This window comes from Erinaceus europaeus, chromosome 14 (genome assembly GCF_950295315.1).
Source record: "Erinaceus europaeus chromosome 14, mEriEur2.1, whole genome shotgun sequence".
Taxonomy (NCBI): domain Eukaryota; kingdom Metazoa; phylum Chordata; class Mammalia; order Eulipotyphla; family Erinaceidae; genus Erinaceus; species Erinaceus europaeus.
Window position 1 is genome coordinate 97,704,639 of NC_080175.1, and position 11,656 is coordinate 97,716,294.

The 11,656-nt window shown below is 35.6% G+C and overlaps 1 long non-coding RNA gene across 1 annotated transcript; it reads right to left on the bottom strand.

Annotated features, from left to right (window-relative positions):
- Positions 1–278: 278 nt before the first annotated feature.
- LOC132532832 (uncharacterized) lies at positions 279–10,518 on the bottom strand. Its single transcript, XR_009544775.1, has 3 exons — positions 8,745–10,518; positions 3,399–3,546; positions 279–868 (listed from the first exon to the last, which is right to left on the bottom strand). It is a non-coding gene; the product is annotated as an uncharacterized LOC132532832 (long non-coding RNA).
- Between the last annotated feature and the right edge of the window lie 1,138 nt (positions 10,519–11,656).

Sequence of the window (11,656 nt, forward strand, 5' to 3'; positions counted from 1 at the left end):
TTTTAATGTCAAGCACTGATGTATACATAAAACAAACAAGAGCGTAAAGTAACACTTTCAATGGTCTAGCTTCAACTTAGATGTATCCACTTGAACACGGAAAAAATGTTTCTGTGTATGAAGAAAAGTCTAGAGGAGTTGAGCATTTAGATAGACGCCATATTGAAATGCCTGCTAACTGAGACTTTCTGTATGTCTGTGAATCCTGTCTCCCTACAGCGCCATTTCCATCTTGCACATCTTTAAGCAGAAACCTGGAGACACGGATACGCTGACGTGCTATTGTCTCAGAGGTGCAAGATATGTTCAGATAAAGTTGTAAAAGAGGAGTTCCAATGAAAACCGCCAACCATGGTATTGCCATGGTAAATGGAAGCTGTTAATCACATGTTTTAATACCTGATTTACAGTGCCATAATGATTTGTCTTTAAGGTCCTGAATAAATATAATGAAGCTTGTGATTAAGCACCTCAGTCAGCAGAAACACCTTGTAAGTTAGCGTAACTGATACGTTTTTATTAATTTCGAAGTGTGGGTTTGGTTATATCTGATTAATACATGACTCTCACTACTTACCCCAGCCTTAGGATTTTACTCCTTTAGGTATAAAACTGAACATATTTTATCTTTCCCCAAAATTAATCTGATCAGGTACTTAAAAATTCTTAAACACCTAAATGAGCTTTTATATTTCTGACTGTTCAGCAGAAACAAAGTTGATTTATTTGTCACCTGGAGAACCAACTTGCTAAGCGTGTTAGTCAGTTCATCAGATGCCAAGAAACAGCAAGGAGAATCTTTCTTCTCTCGGTTTCATTCTTGGAGCTTCCAGTTATCTGCAGTCAACTGCAATCTGAAAATATTCCACTAAATAAGGTGGACGGGTCGGGGGTGGGGGGTGAGTGGAGAGGAAGGAAAGTTAGTAACGGCAGGCAGGAAGGAACAGTTTCCTATAGCTGCAGTTAGAGTACACTGTTGTGTCTTACTTTATTGCTAGTCATCACTGTTAATGTATTGCTCCACCGAGTTTACAGAGAGCTTTATCGCAGATATTTACATAGATAAAGCACAGTACACACAGATACACACACACACACACACACACACACACACACACACACACACTATGTTATTGCTGATTTGAGTTGAAGTCTTAGGGGGCCCTGGAATGCATCACCCAAAGATAAAGTTGACTACCTGATGCAAACCTGGACACCTGTAATGTCAAGCCCCTGGGCTTCTACATGAAATAAGCAGTGGGAACCATTGAATAGCATGCCCTTGTCACTGTGTTATGCTACTACACGAGTTGGCAACTTCAGGGACGCAGCTGACATATATGTGTTCTCCTAGAAATCGACATCTTTCACCCCAAAGCCAAAATGATCCCGATATGCTTTGTGTTTTATGGTTTCTTTCAGGTAAAAGCAAGAGGCACAAGGCAAAGAAGTATAATGCCAGTGGAACAATATGTAGAACTACATCCACTGCACTGCAATGTGGGCTTGAACCCCGATCCTGAGTGACAGGGCAGGCTCACAGTCACAGTGAACTATCTTACCAGTCTTCACCAGTATTTCTCATCTACTGAGTGTCTTGCTGCTTTGAGTCCTTCACAGAGTCTGTTTCTCCTCATGGAGAAACTGCACGATATTTTCCCCAAGGCCGGTCTCTCTCATCTTTCATATTCCACGAATGGCTTGACAGAGACTTTTCCTCTTGGCCTTTCATTACTTTCCTGTATCTGCAGGAACACTCTGTCGTCACACTCTCATTATTCGGTGCCATAGCACATAATCTTCTAATTCCTTTTTAATACTTTGTGTATTTAGCACTTGGAACTTTGTTAAACAGAAGGAATAAATGGCCTCAAAACCCTGGAAAGTACAGAGGCAACAATAGAATAATGTCTGTTGAATGAATGACTTGATAGAAAACACTGTCAAAATCCATTTCATTTTATGACTTATTTCAAGTGTTTTATTCTTTTAGAGTAGAGTTCTAATAGATGACTTAACATCTCTTGAGAATAGTTGCCAGTTAATTGCAAGCTGTTATGGTCTATCATATTAGCATTTCAATTTGTAGATAAATTTTTGTCTGTTTATATTATTGTGTGTATGTCTGTATGTGTATGAGAGAGAGAGGAGAGGAGAGAAGAGGAGAGGAGAGGAGAGGAGAGAAGAAGAGAGGAGAGGAGAAGAGAGGAGAGGAGAAGAGAGGAGAGGAGAGGAGAAGAGAAGAGAGGAGAAGAGAGGGAAAGGGGAGAGGAGAGGGAAAGGGGAGAGGAAGAGGAGAGGGAGAACTTTGGCATGCCAATGATAACATTCAAGCCTGGGATCTCCAGCATGTAAGTCTAGCACTCTATGTCAGTTGCTCAAATTTTATCAACTTTTCTTAAAAAGCAAAATATTGGTTTACAGGTCTGTATTTTCCCCATTTTGAAAAAAACATTTTATAATCCAGTATACACAAAAGCTAAAGTACTTCAAAAATTTAATTGTACTTTAAAACAACATTAAATAGAAGTTGAGCAGTGTAAGCCAGAGCTCTATTCTCTAAGCAACAGAGTTCACACAAGACTTTTCTTTAAGGAGTAATATTGACAAAGATATACATTTTTAGATATCTATAGTGAAATTTCATTGTTTATTAGAGAACAGTATAACTGACAGGTGGATTTTCACCTACAGTCCAGATTGATAATGAAAACACATGAAATTTCATTGCCTGGATTGCACCAAAGTAAAGGACTCTGGGGTGGGGGTCCTGGACCATGATAGCAGAGGAAGACCTCGTGGAGGTTGAATTGTTATGTGGAAAACTAGGAGATGTTATTCATGTACAAACTATTGTGTATTACTATCAACTGTAAGCCATTAATCCCCCAATAAAATAAAAAAATATATTGCCTATCTAATGCATACATACATACATACTAGAAGAGGCCTATGTTTTTCTGACATTTGAAGAGTTCTGTATATAATTTTGGAATTTAAACAGATTTTTAAATCATCTTTTCCCGGAAACTCATTAATTCAATTTACTAGGTTTTATCAAAAATAAATTTTCCAGTGGAAAAGTACTGTAAATTTTATTGCCTGCAATACTTTAAAATATAGATACAGAAACTTAATTTTAAGGTCACATTAAAAAAAAACTTTTCATCTTAAAGTAAAATAAAGAAATTCAGGAAATATTGCCTGTGATTTTTATTTTCCTGTAGAAAATCTTCATGTCTTCCAAACTCAGATAATATATCTGATTGAAGATGAACTTGCTCACTCAGATAGTATATACTATGAAGATGAACATGCTTACTCAGATAGTATATACTATGAAGATGAACATGCTTACTCAGATAGTATATACTATGAAGATGAACATGCTTACTTACTCCTGAGTTACTACCAGGTGCTTCTGTCTTCCCATCTCTGACCTGCAAGTTCTGAATTTACTCTGATTAAGTTCATCCTGTCCAAGACCATGATTGTAGGATTCTTCTGTGAGGCCAGTGCTTGGTCAGTCTGAAAAGGGTAGTCTGACTGGTAAACCAGACAGGAGTAGAATAGAAACAGATATTTTCAGTGCTGGAGCTCATTGAAAGCAAGGATGCACAACCAAGTAACATCTTATTCACCAGCTTAGAAATTGAGTTTTGGACTCGAAGAACAATGAAAGACCTCTAGGAAGTGACAGTTTGGAGACTGTCATTAGGTTCATTTGACCTATGGTTACTGAAGCAGATCTACAGAACTGAAGATACCCTTTTCTGACCAGAAACATAGAAGACCTCTTAGAACATGCTAGAAAGGGAGTTTCATGAAAAGGTATGTAGAATAACATTACTGAGTGGTGAAGGAGGCATGTGAAGAAATGAAAATACTGAGGAGACCAGGCAGAGGTGCACCCAGTTAAGTGCACGTGGTTCTAAGTACAAGGACCTACCGGCAAAAGCATCTGGGTTCAAGCCCCAGGATCCCCATCTGCAGTGGGGAAGCTTCACAAATTGTGCAGCAGGTATGCAGGGGTCTTTCTCTCTCCCTCTCTATCTCCCCTCTCCTCTTAATTTTTTTTCTCTCTCTCCTACCCAATAAAATAATAAAAAAAAAGGCCTCCAGGAGCAGTGGATTCATAATACTGGCAAGTATTAAGCCCCACCAGTGATTCTGAAGGCAAAAAAAAAAAGAAAAGAAAAGAAAAATATTGAAACAGAACTTGGAACTGTAATTTTTTTTTTTAATTTTCTTATTTGCTCTCTTTAGTTGCCCTGGTTATTTTATTGCTGTAGTTATTAATGTCGTTGTTGTTGTATAGGACAGGGAGAAATGGAGAGAGGAGGGGGAGAGAAAGAGACACCTGCAGACCTGCTTCACCACCTGTGAAGCGACTTCCTTGCAGGTGGGGAGCCGGGGTCTCAAACCTGGATCCTTACTCTGGTCCTTGCGCTTTGCACCACCTGAGCTTAATCCGCTGCACTACCGCCCAACTCCCCAGAACTGTAATTTTTTTTAACAGAGAAAGATCAACTCCCAAATTCTGCGGTTATATGATTTGCATAAGTGAAATGTAATATTTTTGATAAAATGGCCCAAAGTAACTGGATTTACATTTTATTTGTTTATATCATATGAAATGGGCAGGATGAATCTTGAATTACAAATATCTTTTCAAAAACATCTCAGAGAAAATCACAAGTTTTGTCTTTCTTGAAAACATTCATAATATTGAGAGCATGCTTAAGAAAATTAGTAGACTAAATTGAAATACTTAAAATTTATATAAAATAATAAAGTTTCCTCCTTTATTAAGTAATGGAAATAATTCATCATTGTTCATGACAGAGTACAATGGTTTATCGTCTTCTTCAAAATAATTTACTAAAATGAAGGCTATCCTATTTTTGCTATTTATAAATAATTAAGATGAATCTTCTATTATGTGAAAATGGAGTAAAGAGTGGACATATCTATCTTGCATAGTAATGCATGTATTGTGAATGAAAACTCCGAGTCTATCTTGAGATTTTGAAAATTTGAGGCAAGGAATGGTTGATCAGAATAAAGTCATTTATGGATAAAGGAGGGGAAAGATGGCAGTTGATAGAAAGATTTCATGTGCCAGTTTCTAGATAATAACTTTTGGCTTGCATACATTTTTCTTGAAATAGCAAAAGAAGTCTGGCTTTAAAATATGTATATAAAGCAATGTTGATGAAGACTGCACTCAGTTTTATTTGGCTTCTATGTGGCAGCTTCATTTCAGACATATTTGCCTTAGATGGTTATGTACACTAATTAGAAAGAAAACAATTTACCGGGGGCGTTAGCAGATACAGCCCTGCAAATGGGGTGAGCTTTTCCCAAGGATCTATATTGTCCTTGGACTTGGCTGTTGTATTATACCTTGAATGGAATTGATTGTGTGGTTTTAATGAAAGTAACATATTGATTTCTAGCTAGTGTTACAAAGAGTAAATGGAAAAATGTTCCTGTCCTGACCTGTATCCATAACCAATGGGATTTGCTGGCTTTAGACCCAATCCGTAATAAGAGATAAGATGCAAATGTAATAAAACTGGCTTCAAAGTTTAAGATCGTTTTAGCGCTCATCAAAGATGACTCTTGTTGCATTTAGATGTATTGTATTGATTAGATTCCAATCACCTAAGAACTGCTCCCTTCTTTAACTACTATTTATAACTTACCACACAATTCGTATTATGTGTGCATTTATAGACATGGTGAGAATATTGAAGTAGAGGTTATGACACTATGGTGCATTTTTAATCGTGCTTAAATCGAATCTTTTCTGGCTATCTTAACAAATACTGGTGGATTAACTATGGACTCACTCAACTGGTTATTTACGGTTAACAGGGATATTTGGCTGTACAGTAGATTTTATACATTCCACTGTATTAGTAAGGGCTTAATATTAGCACCTGGTGTAGAATAACAGTTCTGAAGGACTACTATTGCTGAATATCTCTTCAGAGTTATTATATTATTTATCTACAATATGAAGTGCTTATTTTCAGTAGTGACATTGACCCTTTCCTCCATTTTCCCCATAATTTAGGAAACATTTAAGTGAGCATTATGATCAGATTTTTACTGTTACAACACAATGAGACTTCTTCTTGTTTACCCTTTTATAAATCGATCTCAGGTACACACACACACACACACACACACACACACACACACACACACACACACACACACGAATTTAAAATATAAAGTACATTTGGTAATACGACTTTGCTATAAGTAAAAGAATACACAAATAGGAGGAAATCTGCAACCTAACAATTTATTTCTAACAGTATCTCCACACATTATGTGACTCTTTGGATTTGTCTTATGTTTTGAGTAAAACAGTTTAGTTTAATGATGCCTAGATAAGACAAAACAAAACAAAACATGGTTAAAAAAAATAAATAACACATTGACTGCAGACATTTCTCTGCTGTAGCTTCCAAGAAGAGTTCTCCTGTCTTCCCAGCCCACTTGATACCCTGCAGGTTCTGTAGGCCGGCTATTCACAGGAAAAGCTTAGGCATCAAGCTTGCATGCTTCTTGACTCCATTTTAAACCTTTTGTTCACACCAGGGTGGCATTTTTTCACACTGCATGTGGCAGTTTTGACTCCTATCCAAAGTGTCTTATAAAATCAAAGTCTGGGTGTTTTTTTTGTTTTTGTTTTTTACATTTATAAGGCTGCTTCTTGAACTGCTACTGCTGTTTTTGTCTTCCGTTAGTGACTGGTGCAGAAGTTTATAACAAAAAGGTATTAAATAGAGAGAGGAAGGATTAATAAAGCATTAAGAAAGATGTGCTGGTCTCAAAAACAGGAAATCTATTTTGAATAAAACAAAAATTGGTTCAACAAAGATCATACATGAAAATCAATATAACTTTTTCTCCCCCACCTTCTTTTCCTTCTTTCTTTTTTCTCTTTCTTTCTTTCTTTCTTTCTTTCTTTCTTTCTTTCTTTCTTTCTTTTTTTGGTAGTACTATGCTAACTTCATTTTAGAATATATAACATGATATTATTTTTAGGTTGCATAATATTATCTCTTAAGCTGACATAGTTACGTAGCAAGATGCCATGCACAGATCAATGAAATTATTTTCCCATAATATTGTATAATTCAGTGGTTACACATAAAGCATGTTTTTAGATACAGTAATTTGACATTTACCATTTGATTTTTAAGTTCAACCATGAATAAATGAGGTTTATCTTAAAATCGTGTGCCATGAGCAATAACATTTAAATAATTTCAGTTAACTTCATTTAAATTCTTTTTTCCATTATATACATTTAATAAAAACATTTCTTTAGTTCTCAACAATTTTATACCCTTTTTTCTAAAATAAATTACATCAACATTTCAAATAAATTACACAAAGGGCAATATGAAATATTAGTAGTGGGGGAAAATTTTCTCTAATGCAGAGGTATGTGCATTGGCACATTTCTACAAAGATATTACTAAGAAATATCTTAAATCTGTAAGAACTGTCTTTAGATGATCTGTCTGGCAGTAAATTACATAGGAATATATTTTATACTCTCCCTTGGAAATTCTTACTTGGTTTAACGATGATCTTTGATATTAACAAAACATATAAATGAATGTTCTAAAGTATCCCTTAGTCATGTAATTTAGCCCCATATTTATGGATATGCAGAGGAAAGTTATTTATTTAAATCAGCAGCAAGAGAGTAATTCTATGATTCTTATCATCTTTCTGATTGTAGAATAATCATATTCTTTTATGTGTAAATTACTGGTTTTGACCAATATCAGTTACAACATAGAGAAAAAGAAAATTAATTAATACCAGCAAATATTTAATGCAAAATATTTTTAAGTGCTAGCATTGTTTAAGACAACAGTCTATTAGACAGTTGACTAAATTTTTAGCTACAAAGCCAACTTGAATAAGTGAAAACACTTAGTGACCACTACATTGTCTATGTAATATCTAGAAAAGAACTGTGTTTAGTATCTAAGGGGAAAGAAAAAAAAACCCTATTTTAAGTAGTTGTAGTTTTTATACTTTATTGCCTGGAATACATCACAATTTAGAATTTGAAATACACTTCACTGTCTGAAATAACAAACCCTGATTAATAAGAACATGCAAAAAATCAGTATTTTGCGGTTAAGTTCTCTAACAATAGCTGTGCTAGCAGAATAATTGCTTCCATTTTCTTTTCCAGATACAAAGTACCTTCACTGCAACTCCTATAGAGCAAGAGAGAATACAAAGTAACACAAATTTCTTTCAGCAATAGTGAAATCCAGTACGTAATGTAAATGGAAGTCTATGTAGAACAAATGAAGTGAAATTTGCTTTCTAGTCTGTAATTTTCTTCTAGTATGCCAAAATTTACTATCAAATACAATTTTGGGGGGTCTTTTAGTTCATTTAATAAGACCTTCAAAACCTTTAATAAAGGTTTTAAATGACTTCACTAAAAGGAGAACGGAAATAACTTATACTTTAAATTTTTTAAAAAAATTATGAAGAGCAAGTAAAATTCTGTCATTAAAGAAAAACTCTTGAAAGCAAGAAAAATATTTGAATCAACACATATCTATTGACGTTCACTGTCACGTCCTTAAAATGGCATCTATACATTTAAAAAATTTGAAATTGAGTCTAAAAAAGAAAAATATCATTATCTTAAAAATATAAGTTAAATTTATAAAATGAAATTTACCTACTTTTGCAGCTCAAATATTTGTTGCCCAAAGTATGACACTTTGCCATGTGCATGCCAAGAAATAGAGAACAGTATTTAACTCTTCATTTCTCTTTGTCTACTATACCAGACGCCAACTTTTATTGCATTAAGTTTACTGTTTTCTACCCTTCTTTCCTACTCCTTCCATTTCTTTGGAATCCCCTTTTTTCTAGAATATATTCTATTTGAAATGAACAAAATTAGATCCCCAAACGTCAAAAAAAAAAAAAAAACTATCATAATAATCACCACCCTGCTGAAGAGAAATTCAGTTTTCTGCCTTTGCCTATGCTTCTGTGTCAGTAGAAGCAGCTCAGCTCAGACATTCGACCTGCAAAGTCAGCCTGGGAGCAGTCCTCTGCTTCTCCAGGCTGGATGAAAGGGGGACTCACAGTGAATTATGTTTCATCACAATAAACTTCTTTATTCTGGCCCCGGACCGCCCCTTTGCTGCGGCAATTAGAGAAAATAGGTATGCCTTGAAGTAGACAACAGAGGTTTCTTACAACAGAACGAGACCTAAGGGCACTCAGTAAAGACAGCATTTGACACAATGTGAAGTAATTCAGATTCTTTAAGGACTCAGTGACACAACACATTTTAGACCCAGTAGGTGTGTTCTCACTACTCATTCTCTTCAACAACTCTCGTTTATGACAAGTAGTGAATTGTAAGAGAAGCATTCTTAAGATGACAATGGCATGTTTTCATATTAGAATTCCTAATTAGATCAGGTCACAAGATACATACTATAAACATGTTTATTTTCTAAATCACATCAATGAGTTTATGTGCTTTTAAGTATATTTCAGCACATCAGAATAACATTTTCACACACAAAAAAAAAAATTAAAGGAGGGGAATAAAGTTTTTCCCATCTACAGAACTTACCAAATCAATATATATATATTTTTTTCTTTTTTTTTTTTAACTTAAGATCAGTGTGATTATTTTATCTACTTACTCTTAACAAGTTACTGGAATTACCTTGAGGCAGTTCAAGTTCACATATCTGGAGTTAAGATTGTTAAATGACAAACATCACCTAACATCTTCTTTCAAAAGATACCTCAATTTTCTGGCTTATTAGGGTACAGCTGAGATTCACCACTTTGAGTAACAGATGAGTTAAACTGAAAAAAAAATTTTTAAAGAAAAACTATAGAAAAAACCAAAAAAAACCACAGTTGACAGGAAAGGGGGAAAAAAAAAAAGCACGATTTCAGACCAAGAGAATCACTGCTCACTGCTTGATGAAATAATTCAGATGGTCATCTTGACTGTTGCTTAAAAGAAAAGCCCAGAAATCATCTAAGCTAGCCTAAAATTCAAAAATCTGAAGAAAGGAATTCCTGAGACTGAAAGGAACAGTCTTTGACCCAGCACACAGGTTGGGCACAAAAGTGCTTGCTAAGCTATCTGTTTCACACATGCAACGACAGAAGGTTCGATATTCATTCGATCGATGAGTGAAAAGGCACAATGGCAAAATCAGACAGACTTCCTTTCAAATACACATCTCCGATGTCCCCTCCAGTCTACAGACGCGCTGCTGGTGGTGTTAGATCAGAAGGAGCAAGGGTTACATCAAGGCTGTTCTCTGGACCGTGCAAATAGTCTAGACCAATGACCTGCAGCACCATGCCCTTTGAAGAGGAAGCAAGTCCCGTCATGATGAAGAAAGATCAAGGCGTACCCCTTTTAACAATAGGGAGCAGCTCGGGGCTGCCAAGAGGTAAGCTGGGGTAGGAAGAGTAAGGCATCTGCTTCCATGGTTACAGACCAAGTATGAGAACCTTGCTTTTCAAGGGAGTTTGTTCTCAGGCTCCCTCACAGGGTATGTCATGCATTATAACCAAAGACAGGTTGAGCTGGAATCGCATAGTTATTTCAGAGTAAAATGATACAGTACACATGGCTGGCAGAAAGAGGAAAAAAAAAAAGTCACATGACTACTAAGAGCCAGATTTGGGCTTTTACAAAATATAATACCCTCCCCCCTTTTTTTTTTACCAGTTTAAATGAAGGCAGTAGATTTGTATAAAACAAACAACAGCGATAAAGATAACTTTCATTTCTTAGGTTCATCTGTGCACCTAAGTCAAGGGTCCAGAGAACTCGCCTCCCTTGGCAAACCACACAGACAATTGCTACAATAGCTTTAAGGTGGACAGCATTTAAAATCGTGGCCGGAATATAACATAAAGCGTGTTATAATGTGTGTGAATCTCCCTTCTGACTTGACTGCCTTTGGTGGTCTGTGCTGGATTTTCCCTTGTGTTATGTACATTTTCAAGGTTAACTCATACCAGGAGAGATCCGAGATCTGGTGACAGACTTCTTTGATGTAGAATGACTGTTCTTGGAAAGTGTGAGGTTCCTCTTTTTTTTTTTTTTTTGGAATATATTTATGAGTTCAAATCTATGTTAAAGCTATCCATCTTGAACAATAGTTCTTTTTCTAATTCATGAATTTATAATTTGCTCATTGCTTGATGGTGCAACAGTGAGTCTTGAGATCCATATATGTATATTTTCCCTTTTCTGGAATGGGATTAACCATTTTGTGATGAGTTCTAATGGTAGCCAGTACTGTTCATTAAAAGTAGGAGAATGTTTCAAGATTCTTTCAATAGTCTTTTCTCTCACATATTATATGTGTTAGTGTGAATAAGGACGTATGCTTGCGTTATACGTAGAGATTCATTTCGAATTCTTGTCTTGAAGGAAAATTATCTCATAGTTTTCCAGGAGCAATTAAGTGACAGCAACCAGGATAACAGCAGTTTTGTGCTCACAATGGAGAAATCAAAAGATAATTCTCAGATGTGTTCTTTCATACAAATGCTGTGTTTTGAGCTAGATTCACACGTAAACAGGTGCCTGGTGTTT